General features: G+C 35.7%; 2 non-coding genes across 2 annotated transcripts; both read right to left on the bottom strand.

Moving 5' to 3' along the window:
* Positions 1 to 393: 393 nt before the first annotated feature.
* LOC143262885 (5.8S ribosomal RNA) lies at positions 394 to 548 on the bottom strand. The gene has a single exon (XR_013036534.1). It is a non-coding gene; the product is annotated as a 5.8S ribosomal RNA (ribosomal RNA).
* A 1,332-nt stretch (positions 549 to 1,880) lies between these two features.
* On the bottom strand, positions 1,881 to 3,801 carry LOC143262874 (small subunit ribosomal RNA). Its single transcript, XR_013036528.1, has one exon. It is a non-coding gene; the product is annotated as a small subunit ribosomal RNA (ribosomal RNA).
* Positions 3,802 to 20,000: the final 16,199 nt, after the last annotated feature.

Here is a 20,000-nt window from a genome sequence, read left to right as displayed (position 1 = left end):
CAGTCTTCACATAGGACAGACTCGTGTAGTACGCTTTCGTGGGTTAAACCCATCTCGTTTCATTTCAGGCGACGTCGGGAGCGCGTTGAAAATGTACCAGTGAAATCTCGATAGTTCTACGGATACGAATCGTCCCGAAAAAGATTTTGTCACCGCTTCGAAGCGGTGTTTCAGACGGGCGGACGTATATAAAACATATACGACACACGACACCGCCTTCCACACTCACGCTAGTTCGAACACGATTTCCATCTCTCTCGAAGACTGTTAGACGTACGTAAAATTTCTCAATATTCATAGGACCGCGACAAACGCCGACGAAGCGCCCATCATTCGCTCGTACGTATATAGGCAACAAGTGCCATCAACGCAAGCAGTTTATAAGTACGTAAACGACCCTCAGCCAGGCGTGGTCCAGGAATTGTATCCGTGGACCGCAATGTGCGTTCGAAATGTCGATGTTCATGTGTCCTGCAGTTCACACGTTGACGCGCAATTAGCTGCGTTCTTCATCGACCCACGAGCCAAGTGATCCACCGTTCAGGGTAATTTTTCCCTTTTATTCTCTCATATATAATATAATGTGTATTTGCTATCCACCACATTTTTGTGTTATATTTCGGAACAAGCCGATACCCGAAGAGCTCCAACCAGCGCGCGAAGGAGATTCGGGAGTCGTCGTACGACGACATAATTGTCCCTTAAAGAACGAGATATTTCCGTCGAAACCATATATATATATGTACGAGCAAATCCAAAACCACTGTTTTCTTGCAAGTTCGACGGTCGGAGCGAATAGAACATTGAAAAGCCTTCTATCGAAGAAACACAGAGAGTATATCACCTCCAAAAACGACGGGGATATGGATATTCAAACTGGACAATTATCAACCCGATACTGGATTCGAAAAGTTTCTCTCTCCTTTCGTCGTTATTTACACCGGACGGACTCACGGCCGGCTCTAGCTGGGTGTCATATATATATACGTCCCACGCTCATGCTGCCACTAGCGCGCAACAGAGTAGGGTGTCAATGACAACGACACAGCATTGAAACGAGCTACACAAGCCGGTCTCTCTTGATACCAATGTAAACGAGCATTAAGTTATCTTCAGACTGCCCGATATTTTCGTCCTTTGGACTTTCCCAACGATTCCTTTTTTTCTTTTTTTTTTTACACCACAGCGAAGACTTGAGGAAGCGTGATTAGCACGCTCGCATCCCTCCCTGTCCTACTACAACTGTGTGTGTGTGTGTAAAGAAAGAAAAAAGAATACATTGGCTTTCTCTCTATCGAGAAGATGGCCTACGCAACGCAGATCAAAGGCCTAATACGTGTAATATAATACGCGTCTGGCCGTGTATAAATCACGCACGAATGATCTGGTCGGGCCCAACTCTTCTCGTACGCTTATTTTTCCGTGTTGGGGCACTATCATAAAATCACACAAACCCCAACACGTGTGTGTCTTGGAAGGAAGATGGCCTACGCAACGCAGATCAAAGGCCTAATACGTGTAGTACACACGTCTGCCGTGTAAATCACGCACGAATGATCTGGTCGGGCCCAACTCTTCTCCACCACACCACATCCCAACTTTGTACATTTTTATATATTTTTGTGCGTTGGGGCACCTTCATAATCACAAACCCCAACAACACATATATCTCTCTCTCTTTGAAAGATTTGTTGTGGCCTACGCAACGCAGATCAAAGGCCTAATACGTGTAGTACACACGTCTGGCCGTGTAAATCACGCACGAATGATCTGGCGGGCTCAACAATATCTTTTTTTTTTATATGAATTCTTATCCACAAACTAATCGAATTCATTTTCTCTCCTCCTCTCCTCTCTCTTTGAGATATATTGGAACATTGTAATGATCCTTCCGCAGGTTCACCTACGGAAACCTTGTTACGACTTTTACTTCCTCTAAATAATCAAGTTTGGTCATCTTCCCGGCATCATCGGCAATGCCGAAACATTGCCGCGCACCAGTCCGAAGACCTCACTAAATCATTCAATCGGTAGTAGCGACGGGCGGTGTGTACAAAGGGCAGGGACGTAATCAACGCGAGCTTATGACTCGCGCTTACTGGGAATTCCTCGTTCATGGGGAATAATTGCAAGCCCCAATCCCTAGCACGAAGGAGGTTCAGCGGGTTACCCGGGCCTTTCGGCCAGGGAACACACGCTGATTCCTTCAGTGTAGCGCGCGTGCGGCCCAGAACATCTAAGGGCATCACAGACCTGTTATTGCTCAATCTCGTGCGGCTAGAAGCCGCCTGTCCCTCTAAGAAGATTTGTTTGTACGTTGGTAGTAAAAACCCCACCGGCAGAAGCCGAGAGCCTTCGAGATACCATAATTACGTCTATTTAGCAGGCTAGAGTCTCGTTCGTTATCGGAATTAACCAGACAAATCGCTCCACCAACTAAGAACGGCCATGCACCACCACCCACCGAATCAAGAAAGAGCTATCAATCTGTCAATCCTTCCGGTGTCCGGGCCTGGTGAGGTTTCCCGTGTTGAGTCAAATTAAGCCGCAGGCTCCACTCCTGGTGGTGCCCTTCCGTCAATTCCTTTAAGTTTCAGCTTTGCAACCATACTTCCCCCGGAACCCAAAAGCTTTGGTTTCCCGGAAGCTGCCCGCCGAGTCATCGTAGGAACTTCGGCGGATCGCTAGCTGGCATCGTTTATGGTTAGAACTAGGGCGGTATCTGATCGCCTTCGAACCTCTAACTTTCGTTCTTGATTAATGAAAACATTTTTGGCAAATGCTTTCGCTTCTGTCCGTCTTGCGACGATCCAAGAATTTCACCTCTAACGTCGCAATACGAATGCCCCCATCTGTCCCTATTAATCATTACCTCGGGGTTCCGAAAACCAACAAAATAGAACCGAGGTCCTATTCCATTATTCCATGCACACAGTATTCAGGCGAAGGTAGCCTGCTTTGAGCACTCTAATTTGTTCAAAGTAAACGTACCGGCCCACCTCGACACTCAGTGAAGAGCACCGCGATGGGATATTAGTTGGACCGCCCCGTGAAGAGCAAAGCCCACCGGTAGGACGTACCACATAATGCCAGTTAAACACCGCGAGCGATGAACCGACACTGTGACACACAGATTCAACTACGAGCTTTTTAACCGCAACAACTTTAATATACGCTATTGGAGCTGGAATTACCGCGGCTGCTGGCACCAGACTTGCCCTCCAATGGATCCTCGTTAAAGGATTTAAAGTGTACTCATTCCGATTACGGGGCCTCGGATGAGTCCCGTATCGTTATTTTTCGTCACTACCTCCCCGTGCCGGGAGTGGGTAATTTGCGCGCCTGCTGCCTTCCTTGGATGTGGTAGCCGTTTCTCAGGCTCCCTCTCCGGAATCGAACCCTGATTCCCCGTTACCCGTTACAACCATGGTAGGCGCAGAACCTACCATCGACAGTTGATAAGGCAGACATTTGAAAGATGCGTCGCCGGTGCTATAAGACCATGCGATCAGCACAAAGTTATTCAGAGTCACCAAAGCAAACGATGGACGAGTGTAAACACCCGCCACCGATTGGTTTTGATCTAATAAAAGCGTTCCTACCATCTCTGGTCGGAACTCTGTTTTGCATGTATTAGCTCTAGAATTACCACAGTTATCCAAGTAAATTTTAGTACGATCTAAGAAACCATAACTGATTTAATGAGCCATTCGCGGTTTCACCTTAATACGGCATGTACTGAGACATGCATGGCTTAATCTTTGAGACAAGCATATGACTACTGGCAGGATCAACCAGGGAACTATACAATATGTATATATAAAATGGACAAAATTTAAATCCTTTTCCATCGTCGCCTGTTTCATATATATATGTCAGGTCGACACACCACTTTTCTCTTTCAAATATGTACAAGTTTTGCCACATTCCGCGCTTGTAACATATCTTCTTTAACGCTCAATTTCTTTCATTTTTCTACCATACAGATATTTTACCGTACGCCCAAAAACGTACGTATTATATTTTTGTTCTATCATAAAATCACATTTTTCTACGTACGCCAGCTTCGTACGTTTCTATCTTTGCCTTCATAAAATCACAAGATAATTTTATCTTCAAGAGTCTCGCTATTAACATCTTGTAAGATAAATGTACGTCCCAGCTAAAACGTACAAATACTTCAAGTTAAGTAATAATATATCATCGCTATTGACAAATTTTTAAGATCCAAGACACAGTTCTCTCTATATGTTTTAATATTTTTTATGTACTCAAATATATTCAAAGGAAAAAGTACATGGGTGATGCCATAGTCGTGGAAGCGCGTACGCTCACGCTGATCTTCTGACCGCCGGAAGCACGAAACCTCTGATCTGGGCAAAATCGGCAAGCCGAGGAAGAACGGACAGGACACATGCTGGACTGGCGAGAAAGCGTGTTCTTCCGCTCGCGCTAGGCATTTCGATTTCTGACACCTCTTGATTTAAAAAATCAGTTTTTTGATAGTTTTCTCTCTCCACTGGGCTATTCATTTTAGCCACAGTTTTCAATTGGTACGATTTGCTTCCAAATCTTACAGATGCATTTTAAAAAATTTTTCCATCGCTCGGACAGAAGAGTCGATTGCTCAGTGAGTACGAGTATACATACAAAGTGCATACGGGTAACCAACCCCGTAGGGCTTGCCACATATGGGCCATTCGGTCAAAGACACCGACCCGTGGCCACGCTGTGTGGAGAAAAGTCCGTAACGTAAACGGCACGAAACAGTCAGGACCGAAGCCCCGAAGGAGCTCTGAGACAGCTTCTCGACCGAGATCGTAGAATTGGCCCAAAACCCGCTCTGCTCCGTCCGCCTCGCACGGACCGTGTATCTCTTATAGATACCGAACGGCCGGCAAGGACGCCGGCGCCGCCGGCCGAATAGCACGCGCGCTTATGAGTGTAAACCGCCGCGGCAACAGACCGCCCGGCCGTGCTGTTGTAACATAGCGCGTGAACGAACGAAAAAAAAATTTATAGTAAACATTAAAATAAACTACATTACCGTAAACTAGACAAAAAATTACACATTTTTTCCCAATATGAAAATTTTCACAAACTTTTCAAAGTCCCATCGCATCGAGTAAACTTTTTTAATAACGCTTCCGCACGATTCTAAATGCTTAATCCATATGTGAAATCGTTCACTGATCACGAATATCGTATTTAAAAAAATTACAAAAATTTATTTTTCAAAATAATCAAAAAAAACCGAAAAATCACAAGAGTAAAGTACCATTATTTTAAACAATATGTCGTTCTAAATGCTTAATCCCTATGTAAAAAAGTTATCTAAGCAAGAATATGTAATTGAAAAAAATTAGAAAAATTTATTTTAGCCGTAAATCGAAAATAATGGGGACACCGGAGCTGTTCGAAGCGCCGAGACGCGCCGCGTACGGCCGAATATTTTCTAAGTCCCAACGTACCGATCAAGAGTAAAGTACCATTTTCCTACATTAGATTTCGTTCTAAATGCTTAATCCCTATGTAAAAACGTTAGTTAAGCAAGAATATCGTATTTTTAAAAAAATCTAATGATAGGATTTTCCAGAAAATTGAAAAAACCGAAAAATGTCAAGAGTAAAGTGCCATTTTCTGACATTAGATTTCGTTCTAAATGCTTAATCCCTATGTAGAAACGTTAGTTAAGCAAGAATATCGTATTTTTAAAAAAATCTAATGATAGGATTTTTCAGAAAATTGAAAAAACCGTAAAATGTCAAGAGTAAAGTGCCCTTATTTTAAACAATGTATCGTTCTAAATGCTTAATCCCTATGTAAAAAAGTTATTTTAGCAGGAATATGTTATTGAAAAAAATTAGAAAAATTTATTTTAGCCGTAAATCGAAAATAATGGGGACACCGGAGCTGTTCGAAGCGCCGAGCGCGCCGCGTACGCCCGAATATTTTCAAAGTCCCAACGTACCGATCAAGAGTAAAGTACCATTTTCCTACATTAGATTTCGTTCTAAATGCTTAATCCCTATGTAAAAACGTTAGTTAAGCAAGAATATCGTATTTTTAAAAAAATCTAATGATAGGATTTTCCAGAAAATTGAAAAAACCGAAAAATGTCAAGAGTAAAGTGCCATTTTCTGACATTAGATTTCGTTCTAAATGCTTAATCCCTATGTAGAAACGTTAGTTAAGCAAGAATATCGTATTTTTAAAAAAATCTAATGATAGGATTTTTCAGAAAATTGAAAAAACCGTAAAATGTCAAGAGTAAAGTGCCCTTACTTTAAACAATGTATCGTTCTAAATGCTTAATCCCTATGTAAAAAAGTTATTTAAGCAGGAATATGTTATTGAAAAAAATTAGAAAAATTTATTTTAGCCGTAAATCGAAAATAATGGATCGAGCGAATCGGTCGATTGCGCCGAGACGCGCTATGATGCAACAGACGAGCGATTGGAACGCCCGAATATTTTCAAAGTCCCAACGTACCGATCAAGAGTAAAGTACCATTTTCCTACATTAGATTTCGTTCTAAATGCTTAATCCCTATGTAAAAACGTTAGTTAAGCAAGAATATCGTATTTTTAAAAAAATCTAATGATAGGATTTTCCAGAAAATTGAAAAAACCGAAAAATGTCAAGAGTAAAGTGCCATTTTCTGACATTAGATTTCGTTCTAAATGCTTAATCCCTATGTAGAAACGTTAGTTAAGCAAGAATATCGTATTTTTAAAAAAATCTAATGATAGGATTTTTCAGAAAATTGAAAAAACCGTAAAATGTCAAGAGTAAAGTGCCCTTACTTTAAACAATGTATCGTTCTAAATGCTTAATCCCTATGTAAAAAAGTTATTTAAGCAGGAATATGTTATTGAAAAAAATTAGAAAAATTTATTTTAGCCGTAAATCGAAAATATAGGATCGAGCGAATCGGTCGATTGCGCCGAGACGCGCTATGATGCAACAGACGAGCGATTGGAACGCCCGAATATTTTCAAAGTCCCAACGTACCGATCAAGAGTAAAGTACCATTTTCCTACATTAGATTTCGTTCTAAATGCTTAATCCCTATGTAAAAACGTTAGTTAAGCAAGAATATCGTATTTTTAAAAAAATCTAATGATAGGATTTTCCAGAAAATTGAAAAAACCGAAAAATGTCAAGAGTAAAGTGCCATTTTCTGACATTAGATTTCGTTCTAAATGCTTAATCCCTATGTAGAAACGTTAGTTAAGCAAGAATATCGTATTTTTAAAAAAATCTAATGATAGGATTTTTCAGAAAATTGAAAAAACCGTAAAATGTCAAGAGTAAAGTGCCCTTACTTTAAACAATGTATCGTTCTAAATGCTTAATCCCTATGTAAAAAAGTTATTTAAGCAGGAATATGTTATTGAAAAAAATTAGAAAAATTTATTTTAGCCGTAAATCGAAAATAATGGGGACACCGGAGCTGTTCGAAGCGCCGAGCGCGTCGCGTACGCCCGAATATTTTCAAAGTCCCAACGTACCGATCAAGAGTAAAGTACCATTTTCCTACATTAGATTCCGTTCTAAATGCTTAATCCCTATGTAAAAACGTTAGTTAAGCAAGAATATCGTATTTTTAAAAAAATCTAATGATAGGATTTTCCAGAAAATTGAAAAAACCGAAAAATGTCAAGAGTAAAGTGCCATTTTCTGACATTAGATTTCGTTCTAAATGCTTAATCCCTATGTAGAAACGTTAGTTAAGCAAGAATATCGTATTTTTAAAAAAATCTAATGATAGGATTCTTCAGAAAAGTGAAAAAACCGTAAAATGTCAAGAGTAAAGTGCCCTTACTTTAAACAATGTATCGTTCTAAATGCTTAATCCCTATGTAAAAAAGTTATTTAAGCAGGAATATGTTATTGAAAAAAATTAGAAAAATTTATTTTAGCCGTAAATCGAAAATAATGGATCGAGCGAATCGGTCGATTGCGCCGAGACGCGCTATGATGCAACAGACGAGCGATTGGAACGCCCGAATATTTTCAAAGTCCCAACGTACCGATCAAGAGTAAAGTACCATTTTCCTACATTAGATTTCGTTCTAAATGCTTAATCCCTATGTAAAAACGTTAGTTAAGCAAGAATATCGTATTTTTAAAAAAATCTAATGATAGGATTTTCCAGAAAATTGAAAAAACCGAAAAATGTCAAGAGTAAAGTGCCATTTTCTGACATTAGATTTCGTTCTAAATGCTTAATCCCTATGTAGAAACGTTAGTTAAGCAAGAATATCGTATTTTTAAAAAAATCTAATGATAGGATTTTTCAGAAAATTGAAAAAACCGTAAAATGTCAAGAGTAAAGTGCCCTTACTTTAAACAATGTATCGTTCTAAATGCTTAATCCCTATGTAAAAAAGTTATTTAAGCAGGAATATGTTATTGAAAAAAATTAGAAAAATTTATTTTAGCCGTAAATCGAAAATAATGGATCGAGCGAATCGGTCGATTGCGCCGAGACGCGCTATGATGCAACAGACGAGCGATTGGAACGCCCGAATATTTTCAAAGTCCCAACGTACCGATCAAGAGTAAAGTACCATTTTCCTACATTAGATTTCGTTCTAAATGCTTAATCCCTATGTAAAAACGTTAGTTAAGCAAGAATATCGTATTTTTAAAAAAATCTAATGATAGGATTTTCCAGAAAATTGAAAAAACCGAAAAATGTCAAGAGTAAAGTGCCATTTTCTGACATTAGATTTCGTTCTAAATGCTTAATCCCTATGTAGAAACGTTAGTTAAGCAAGAATATCGTATTTTTAAAAAAATCTAATGATAGGATTTTTCAGAAAATTGAAAAAACCGTAAAATGTCAAGAGTAAAGTGCCCTTATTTTAAACAATGTATCGTTCTAAATGCTTAATCCCTATGTAAAAAAGTTATTTTAGCAGGAATATGTTATTGAAAAAAATTAGAAAAATTTATTTTAGCCGTAAATCGAAAATAATGGGGACACCGGAGCTGTTCGAAGCGCCGAGCGCGTCGCGTACGCCCGAATATTTTCAAAGTCCCAACGTACCGATCAAGAGTAAAGTACCATTTTCCTACATTAGATTCCGTTCTAAATGCTTAATCCCTATGTAAAAACGTTAGTTAAGCAAGAATATCGTATTTTTAAAAAAATCTAATGATAGGATTTTCCAGAAAATTGAAAAAACCGAAAAATGTCAAGAGTAAAGTGCCATTTTCTGACATTAGATTTCGTTCTAAATGCTTAATCCCTATGTAGAAACGTTAGTTAAGCAAGAATATCGTATTTTTAAAAAAATCTAATGATAGGATTCTTCAGAAAAGTGAAAAAACCGTAAAATGTCAAGAGTAAAGTGCCCTTACTTTAAACAATGTATCGTTCTAAATGCTTAATCCCTATGTAAAAAAGTTATTTAAGCAGGAATATGTTATTGAAAAAAATTAGAAAAATTTATTTTAGCCGTAAATCGAAAATAATGGATCGAGCGAATCGGTCGATTGCGCCGAGACGCGCTATGATGCAACAGACGAGCGATTGGAACGCCCGAATATTTTCAAAGTCCCAACGTACCGATCAAGAGTAAAGTACCATTTTCCTACATTAGATTTCGTTCTAAATGCTTAATCCCTATGTAAAAACGTTAGTTAAGCAAGAATATCGTATTTTTAAAAAAATCTAATGATAGGATTTTCCAGAAAATTGAAAAAACCGAAAAATGTCAAGAGTAAAGTGCCATTTTCTGACATTAGATTTCGTTCTAAATGCTTAATCCCTATGTAGAAACGTTAGTTAAGCAAGAATATCGTATTTTTAAAAAAATCTAATGATAGGATTTTTCAGAAAATTGAAAAAACCGTAAAATGTCAAGAGTAAAGTGCCCTTATTTTAAACAATGTATCGTTCTAAATGCTTAATCCCTATGTAAAAAAGTTATTTTAGCAGGAATATGTTATTGAAAAAAATTAGAAAAATTTATTTTAGCCGTAAATCGAAAATAATGGGGACACCGGAGCTGTTCGAAGCGCCGAGCGCGTCGCGTACGCCCGAATATTTTCAAAGTCCCAACGTACCGATCAAGAGTAAAGTACCATTTTCCTACATTAGATTCCGTTCTAAATGCTTAATCCCTATGTAAAAACGTTAGTTAAGCAAGAATATCGTATTTTTAAAAAAATCTAATGATAGGATTTTCCAGAAAATTGAAAAAACCGAAAAATGTCAAGAGTAAAGTGCCATTTTCTGACATTAGATTTCGTTCTAAATGCTTAATCCCTATGTAGAAACGTTAGTTAAGCAAGAATATCGTATTTTTAAAAAAATCTAATGATAGGATTTTTCAGAAAATTGAAAAAACCGTAAAATGTCAAGAGTAAAGTGCCCTTACTTTAAACAATGTATCGTTCTAAATGCTTAATCCCTATGTAAAAAAGTTATTTAAGCAGGAATATGTTATTGAAAAAAATTAGAAAAATTTATTTTAGCCGTAAATCGAAAATAATGGATCGAGCGAATCGGTCGATTGCGCCGAGACGCGCTATGATGCAACAGACGAGCGATTGGAACGCCCGAATATTTTCAAAGTCCCATCGTACCGATCAAGAGTAAAGTACCATTTTCCTACATTAGATTTCGTTCTAAATGCTTAATCCCTATGTAAAAACGTTAGTTAAGCAAGAATATCGTATTTTTAAAAAAATCTAATGATAGGATTTTCCAGAAAATTGAAAAAACCGAAAAATGTCAAGAGTAAAGTGCCATTTTCTGACATTAGATTTCGTTCTAAATGCTTAATCCCTATGTAGAAACGTTAGTTAAGCAAGAATATCGTATTTTTAAAAAAATCTAATGATAGGATTTTTCAGAAAATTGAAAAAACCGTAAAATGTCAAGAGTAAAGTGCCCTTACTTTAAACAATGTATCGTTCTAAATGCTTAATCCCTATGTAAAAAAGTTATTTAAGCAGGAATATGTTATTGAAAAAAATTAGAAAAATTTATTTTAGCCGTAAATCGAAAATAATGGATCGAGCGAATCGGTCGATTGCGCCGAGACGCGCTATGATGCAACAGACGAGCGATTGGAACGCCCGAATATTTTCAAAGTCCCAACGTACCGATCAAGAGTAAAGTACCATTTTCCTACATTAGATTTCGTTCTAAATGCTTAATCCCTATGTAAAAACGTTAGTTAAGCAAGAATATCGTATTTTTAAAAAAATCTAATGATAGGATTTTCCAGAAAATTGAAAAAACCGAAAAATGTCAAGAGTAAAGTGCCATTTTCTGACATTAGATTTCGTTCTAAATGCTTAATCCCTATGTAGAAACGTTAGTTAAGCAAGAATATCGTATTTTTAAAAAAATCTAATGATAGGATTTTTCAGAAAATTGAAAAAACCGTAAAATGTCAAGAGTAAAGTGCCCTTATTTTAAACAATGTATCGTTCTAAATGCTTAATCCCTATGTAAAAAAGTTATTTTAGCAGGAATATGTTATTGAAAAAAATTAGAAAAATTTATTTTAGCCGTAAATCGAAAATAATGGGGACACCGGAGCTGTTCGAAGCGCCGAGCGCGTCGCGTACGCCCGAATATTTTCAAAGTCCCAACGTACCGATCAAGAGTAAAGTACCATTTTCCTACATTAGATTCCGTTCTAAATGCTTAATCCCTATGTAAAAACGTTAGTTAAGCAAGAATATCGTATTTTTAAAAAAATCTAATGATAGGATTTTCCAGAAAATTGAAAAAACCGAAAAATGTCAAGAGTAAAGTGCCATTTTCTGACATTAGATTTCGTTCTAAATGCTTAATCCCTATGTAGAAACGTTAGTTAAGCAAGAATATCGTATTTTTAAAAAAATCTAATGATAGGATTTTTCAGAAAATTGAAAAAACCGTAAAATGTCAAGAGTAAAGTGCCCTTACTTTAAACAATGTATCGTTCTAAATGCTTAATCCCTATGTAAAAAAGTTATTTAAGCAGGAATATGTTATTGAAAAAAATTAGAAAAATTTATTTTAGCCGTAAATCGAAAATAATGGATCGAGCGAATCGGTCGATTGCGCCGAGACGCGCTATGATGCAACAGACGAGCGATTGGAACGCCCGAATATTTTCAAAGTCCCATCGTACCGATCAAGAGTAAAGTACCATTTTCCTACATTAGATTTCGTTCTAAATGCTTAATCCCTATGTAAAAACGTTAGTTAAGCAAGAATATCGTATTTTTAAAAAAATCTAATGATAGGATTTTCCAGAAAATTGAAAAAACCGAAAAATGTCAAGAGTAAAGTGCCATTTTCTGACATTAGATTTCGTTCTAAATGCTTAATCCCTATGTAGAAACGTTAGTTAAGCAAGAATATCGTATTTTTAAAAAAATCTAATGATAGGATTTTTCAGAAAATTGAAAAAACCGTAAAATGTCAAGAGTAAAGTGCCCTTATTTTAAACAATGTATCGTTCTAAATGCTTAATCCCTATGTAAAAAAGTTATTTTAGCAGGAATATGTTATTGAAAAAAATTAGAAAAATTTATTTTAGCCGTAAATCGAAAATAATGGGGACACCGGAGCTGTTCGAAGCGCCGAGCGCGCCGCGTACGCCCGAATATTTTCAAAGTCCCAACGTACCGATCAAGAGTAAAGTACCATTTTCCTACATTAGATTTCGTTCTAAATGCTTAATCCCTATGTAAAAACGTTAGTTAAGCAAGAATATCGTATTTTTAAAAAAATCTAATGATAGGATTTTCCAGAAAATTGAAAAAACCGAAAAATGTCAAGAGTAAAGTGCCATTTTCTGACATTAGATTTCGTTCTAAATGCTTAATCCCTATGTAGAAACGTTAGTTAAGCAAGAATATCGTATTTTTAAAAAAATCTAATGATAGGATTTTTCAGAAAATTGAAAAAACCGTAAAATGTCAAGAGTAAAGTGCCCTTACTTTAAACAATGTATCGTTCTAAATGCTTAATCCCTATGTAAAAAAGTTATTTAAGCAGGAATATGTTATTGAAAAAAATTAGAAAAATTTATTTTAGCCGTAAATCGAAAATAATGGATCGAGCGAATCGGTCGATTGCGCCGAGACGCGCTATGATGCAACAGACGAGCGATTGGAACGCCCGAATATTTTCAAAGTCCCAACGTACCGATCAAGAGTAAAGTACCATTTTCCTACATTAGATTTCGTTCTAAATGCTTAATCCCTATGTAAAAACGTTAGTTAAGCAAGAATATCGTATTTTTAAAAAAATCTAATGATAGGATTTTCCAGAAAATTGAAAAAACCGAAAAATGTCAAGAGTAAAGTGCCATTTTCTGACATTAGATTTCGTTCTAAATGCTTAATCCCTATGTAGAAACGTTAGTTAAGCAAGAATATCGTATTTTTAAAAAAATCTAATGATAGGATTTTTCAGAAAATTGAAAAAACCGTAAAATGTCAAGAGTAAAGTGCCCTTACTTTAAACAATGTATCGTTCTAAATGCTTAATCCCTATGTAAAAAAGTTATTTAAGCAGGAATATGTTATTGAAAAAAATTAGAAAAATTTATTTTAGCCGTAAATCGAAAATATAGGATCGAGCGAATCGGTCGATTGCGCCGAGACGCGCTATGATGCAACAGACGAGCGATTGGAACGCCCGAATATTTTCAAAGTCCCAACGTACCGATCAAGAGTAAAGTACCATTTTCCTACATTAGATTTCGTTCTAAATGCTTAATCCCTATGTAAAAACGTTAGTTAAGCAAGAATATCGTATTTTTAAAAAAATCTAATGATAGGATTTTCCAGAAAATTGAAAAAACCGAAAAATGTCAAGAGTAAAGTGCCATTTTCTGACATTAGATTTCGTTCTAAATGCTTAATCCCTATGTAGAAACGTTAGTTAAGCAAGAATATCGTATTTTTAAAAAAATCTAATGATAGGATTTTTCAGAAAATTGAAAAAACCGTAAAATGTCAAGAGTAAAGTGCCCTTACTTTAAACAATGTATCGTTCTAAATGCTTAATCCCTATGTAAAAAAGTTATTTAAGCAGGAATATGTTATTGAAAAAAATTAGAAAAATTTATTTTAGCCGTAAATCGAAAATAATGGATCGAGCGAATCGGTCGATTGCGCCGAGACGCGCTATGATGCAACAGACGAGCGATTGGAACGCCCGAATATTTTCAAAGTCCCAACGTACCGATCAAGAGTAAAGTACCATTTTCCTACATTAGATTTCGTTCTAAATGCTTAATCCCTATGTAAAAACGTTAGTTAAGCAAGAATATCGTATTTTTAAAAAAATCTAATGATAGGATTTTCCAGAAAATTGAAAAAACCGAAAAATGTCAAGAGTAAAGTGCCATTTTCTGACATTAGATTTCGTTCTAAATGCTTAATCCCTATGTAGAAACGTTAGTTAAGCAAGAATATCGTATTTTTAAAAAAATCTAATGATAGGATTTTTCAGAAAATTGAAAAAACCGTAAAATGTCAAGAGTAAAGTGCCCTTACTTTAAACAATGTATCGTTCTAAATGCTTAATCCCTATGTAAAAAAGTTATTTAAGCAGGAATATGTTATTGAAAAAAATTAGAAAAATTTATTTTAGCCGTAAATCGAAAATAATGGGGACACCGGAGCTGTTCGAAGCGCCGAGCGCGTCGCGTACGCCCGAATATTTTCAAAGTCCCAACGTACCGATCAAGAGTAAAGTACCATTTTCCTACATTAGATTCCGTTCTAAATGCTTAATCCCTATGTAAAAACGTTAGTTAAGCAAGAATATCGTATTTTTAAAAAAATCTAATGATAGGATTTTCCAGAAAATTGAAAAAACCGAAAAATGTCAAGAGTAAAGTGCCATTTTCTGACATTAGATTTCGTTCTAAATGCTTAATCCCTATGTAGAAACGTTAGTTAAGCAAGAATATCGTATTTTTAAAAAAATCTAATGATAGGATTCTTCAGAAAAGTGAAAAAACCGTAAAATGTCAAGAGTAAAGTGCCCTTACTTTAAACAATGTATCGTTCTAAATGCTTAATCCCTATGTAAAAAAGTTATTTAAGCAGGAATATGTTATTGAAAAAAATTAGAAAAATTTATTTTAGCCGTAAATCGAAAATAATGGATCGAGCGAATCGGTCGATTGCGCCGAGACGCGCTATGATGCAACAGACGAGCGATTGGAACGCCCGAATATTTTCAAAGTCCCAACGTACCGATCAAGAGTAAAGTACCATTTTCCTACATTAGATTTCGTTCTAAATGCTTAATCCCTATGTAAAAACGTTAGTTAAGCAAGAATATCGTATTTTTAAAAAAATCTAATGATAGGATTTTCCAGAAAATTGAAAAAACCGAAAAATGTCAAGAGTAAAGTGCCATTTTCTGACATTAGATTTCGTTCTAAATGCTTAATCCCTATGTAGAAACGTTAGTTAAGCAAGAATATCGTATTTTTAAAAAAATCTAATGATAGGATTTTTCAGAAAATTGAAAAAACCGTAAAATGTCAAGAGTAAAGTGCCCTTACTTTAAACAATGTATCGTTCTAAATGCTTAATCCCTATGTAAAAAAGTTATTTAAGCAGGAATATGTTATTGAAAAAAATTAGAAAAATTTATTTTAGCCGTAAATCGAAAATAATGGATCGAGCGAATCGGTCGATTGCGCCGAGACGCGCTATGATGCAACAGACGAGCGATTGGAACGCCCGAATATTTTCAAAGTCCCAACGTACCGATCAAGAGTAAAGTACCATTTTCCTACATTAGATTTCGTTCTAAATGCTTAATCCCTATGTAAAAACGTTAGTTAAGCAAGAATATCGTATTTTTAAAAAAATCTAATGATAGGATTTTCCAGAAAATTGAAAAAACCGAAAAATGTCAAGAGTAAAGTGCCATTTTCTGACATTAGATTTCGTTCTAAATGCTTAATCCCTATGTAGAAACGTTAGTTAAGCAAGAATATCGTATTTTTAAAAAAATCTAATGATAGGATTTTTCAGAAAATTGAAAAAACCGTAAAATGTCAAGAGTAAAGTGCCCTTACTTTAAACAATGTATCGTTCTAAATGCTTAATCCCTATGTAAAAAAGTTATTTAAGCAGGAATATGTTATTGAAAAAAATTAGAAAAATTTATTTTAGCCGTAAATCGAAAATATAGGATCGAGCGAATCGGTCGATTGCGCCGAGACGCGCTATGATGCAACAGACGAGCGATTGGAACGCCCGAATATTTTCAAAGTCCCAACGTACCGATCAAGAGTAAAGTACCATTTTCCTACATTAGATTTCGTTCTAAATGCTTAATCCCTATGTAAAAACGTTAGTTAAGCAAGAATATCGTATTTTTAAAAAAATCTAATGATAGGATTTTCCAGAAAATTGAAAAAACCGAAAAATGTCAAGAGTAAAGTGCCATTTTCTGACATTAGATTTCGTTCTAAATGCTTAATCCCTATGTAGAAACGTTAGTTAAGCAAGAATATCGTATTTTTAAAAAAATCTAATGATAGGATTTTTCAGAAAATTGAAAAAACCGTAAAATGTCAAGAGTAAAGTGCCCTTACTTTAAACAATGTATCGTTCTAAATGCTTAATCCCTATGTAAAAAAGTTATTTAAGCAGGAATATGTTATTGAAAAAAATTAGAAAAATTTATTTTAGCCGTAAATCGAAAATAATGGATCGAGCGAATCGGTCGATTGCGCCGAGACGCGCTATGATGCAACAGACGAGCGATTGGAACGCCCGAATATTTTCAAAGTCCCAACGTACCGATCAAGAGTAAAGTACCATTTTCCTACATTAGATTTCGTTCTAAATGCTTAATCCCTATGTAAAAACGTTAGTTAAGCAAGAATATCGTATTTTTAAAAAAATCTAATGATAGGATTTTCCAGAAAATTGAAAAAACCGAAAAATGTCAAGAGTAAAGTGCCATTTTCTGACATTAGATTTCGTTCTAAATGCTTAATCCCTATGTAGAAACGTTAGTTAAGCAAGAATATCGTATTTTTAAAAAAATCTAATGATAGGATTTTTCAGAAAATTGAAAAAACCGTAAAATGTCAAGAGTAAAGTGCCCTTACTTTAAACAATGTATCGTTCTAAATGCTTAATCCCTATGTAAAAAAGTTATTTAAGCAGGAATATGTTATTGAAAAAAATTAGAAAAATTTATTTTAGCCGTAAATCGAAAATAATGGGGACACCGGAGCTGTTCGAAGCGCCGAGCGCGTCGCGTACGCCCGAATATTTTCAAAGTCCCAACGTACCGATCAAGAGTAAAGTACCATTTTCCTACATTAGATTCCGTTCTAAATGCTTAATCCCTATGTAAAAACGTTAGTTAAGCAAGAATATCGTATTTTTAAAAAAATCTAATGATAGGATTTTCCAGAAAATTGAAAAAACCGAAAAATGTCAAGAGTAAAGTGCCATTTTCTGACATTAGATTTCGTTCTAAATGCTTAATCCCTATGTAGAAACGTTAGTTAAGCAAGAATATCGTATTTTTAAAAAAATCTAATGATAGGATTCTTCAGAAAAGTGAAAAAACCGTAAAATGTCAAGAGTAAAGTGCCCTTACTTTAAACAATGTATCGTTCTAAATGCTTAATCCCTATGTAAAAAAGTTATTTAAGCAGGAATATGTTATTGAAAAAAATTAGAAAAATTTATTTTAGCCGTAAATCGAAAATAATGGATCGAGCGAATCGGTCGATTGCGCCGAGACGCGCTATGATGCAACAGACGAGCGATTGGAACGCCCGAATATTTTCAAAGTCCCAACGTACCGATCAAGAGTAAAGTACCATTTTCCTACATTAGATTTCGTTCTAAATGCTTAATCCCTATGTAAAAACGTTAGTTAAGCAAGAATATCGTATTTTTAAAAAAATCTAATGATAGGATTTTCCAGAAAATTGAAAAAACCGAAAAATGTCAAGAGTAAAGTGCCATTTTCTGACATTAGATTTCGTTCTAAATGCTTAATCCCTATGTAGAAACGTTAGTTAAGCAAGAATATCGTATTTTTAAAAAAATCTAATGATAGGATTTTTCAGAAAATTGAAAAAACCGTAAAATGTCAAGAGTAAAGTGCCATTTTCTGACATTAGATTTCGTTCTAAATGCTTAATCCCTATGTAGAAACGTTAGTTAAGCAAGAATATCGTATTTTTAAAAAAATCTAATGATAGGATTTTTCAGAAAATTGAAAAAACCGTAAAATGTCAAGAGTAAAGTGCCCTTATTTTAAACAATGTATCGTTCTAAATGCTTAATCCCTATGTAAAAAAGTTATTTTAGCAGGAATATGTTATTGAAAAAAATTAGAAAAATTTATTTTAGCCGTAAATCGAAAAAAAGACTGTTCGTTTCTCTGTCTCTCTCGCGCGATCGAACTATCGATGTTTCCCGACAAACTATTGGGAGTTTAATTAAACTTTATACATGAAATTACGCGTTCTGATCCCTGCTACACAGCCGTATACTTTTTATAATTTTGTGGAATCGGGAACCTTGAAATATTTAACATAACGCGGATCGTCTGTCTCTGTCTCTTTCTAGATCGGAAGAATCGATGTTTCCCGGCAAACTATTGGGAGTTTAATTAAACTTTATACATGAAATTACTCGTTTTGATCCCCGCTACACAGCCGTATACTTTTTATAATTTTGTGGAATCGGGAACCTTGAAATATTTAACATAACGCGGATCGTCTGTCTCTGTCTCTTTCTAGATCGGGAGAATCGATGTTTCCCGGCAAACTATTGGGAGATTAATTAAACTTTATACATGAAATTACTCGTTTTGATCCCCGCTACACAGCCGTATACTTTTTATAATTTTGTGGAATCGGGAACCTTGAAATATTTAACATAACGCGGATCGTCTGTCTCTGTCTCTTTCTAGATCGGAAGAATCGATGTTTCCCGGCAAACTATTGGGAGTTTAATTAAACTTTATACATGAAATTACTCGTTTTGATCCCCGCTACACAGCCGTATACTTTTTATAATTTTGTGGAATCGGGAACCTTGAAATATTTAACATAACGCGGATCGTCTGTCTCTGTCTCTTTCTAGATCGGAAGAATCGATGTTTCCCGGCAAACTATTGGGAGTTTAATTAAACTTTATACATGAAATTACTCGTTTTGATCCCCGCTACACAGCCGTATACTTTTTATAATTTTGTGGAATCGGGAACCTTGAAATATTTAACATAACGCGGATCGTCTGTCTCTGTCTCTTTCTAGATCGGAAGAATCGATGTTTCCCGGCAAACTATTGGGAGTTTAATTAAACTTTATACATGAAATTACTCGTTTTGATCCCCGCTACACAGCCGTATACTTTTTATAATTTTGTGGAATCGGGAACCTTGCAATATTTAACATAACGCGGATCGACTATCTCTGTCTCTTTCTAGATCGGAATAATCGATGTTTCCCGGCAAACTATTGGGAGATTAATTAAACTTTATACATGAAATTACTCGTTTTGATCCCCGCTACACAGCCGTATACTTTTTATAATTTTGTGGAATCGGGAACCTTGAAATATTTAACATAACGCGGATCGTCTGTCTCTGTCTCTTTCTAGATCGGAATAATCGTTGTTTCCCGGCAAACTATTGGGAGATTAATTAAACAATATACATGAAATTACTCGTTTTGATCCCCGCTACACAGCCGTATACTTTTTATAATTTTGTGGAATCGGGAACCTTGAAATATTTAACATAACGCGGATCGTCTGTCTCTGTCTCTTTCTAGATCGGAAGAATCGATGTTTCCCGGCAAACTATTGGGAGTTTAATTAAACTTTATACATGAAATTACTCGTTTTGATCCCCGCTACACAGCCGTATACTTTTTATAATTTTGTGGAATCGGGAACCTTGAAATATTTAACATAACGCGGATCGTCTGTCTCTGTCTCTTTCTAGATCGGAATAATCGATGTT

This window comes from Megalopta genalis, unplaced genomic scaffold (assembly GCF_051020955.1).
Source record: "Megalopta genalis isolate 19385.01 unplaced genomic scaffold, iyMegGena1_principal scaffold0232, whole genome shotgun sequence".
NCBI classification, from domain to species: domain Eukaryota; kingdom Metazoa; phylum Arthropoda; class Insecta; order Hymenoptera; family Halictidae; genus Megalopta; species Megalopta genalis.
Note: the sequence above shows the minus strand (reverse complement) of the source record. Positions and strands in the feature narration are given on the sequence as shown.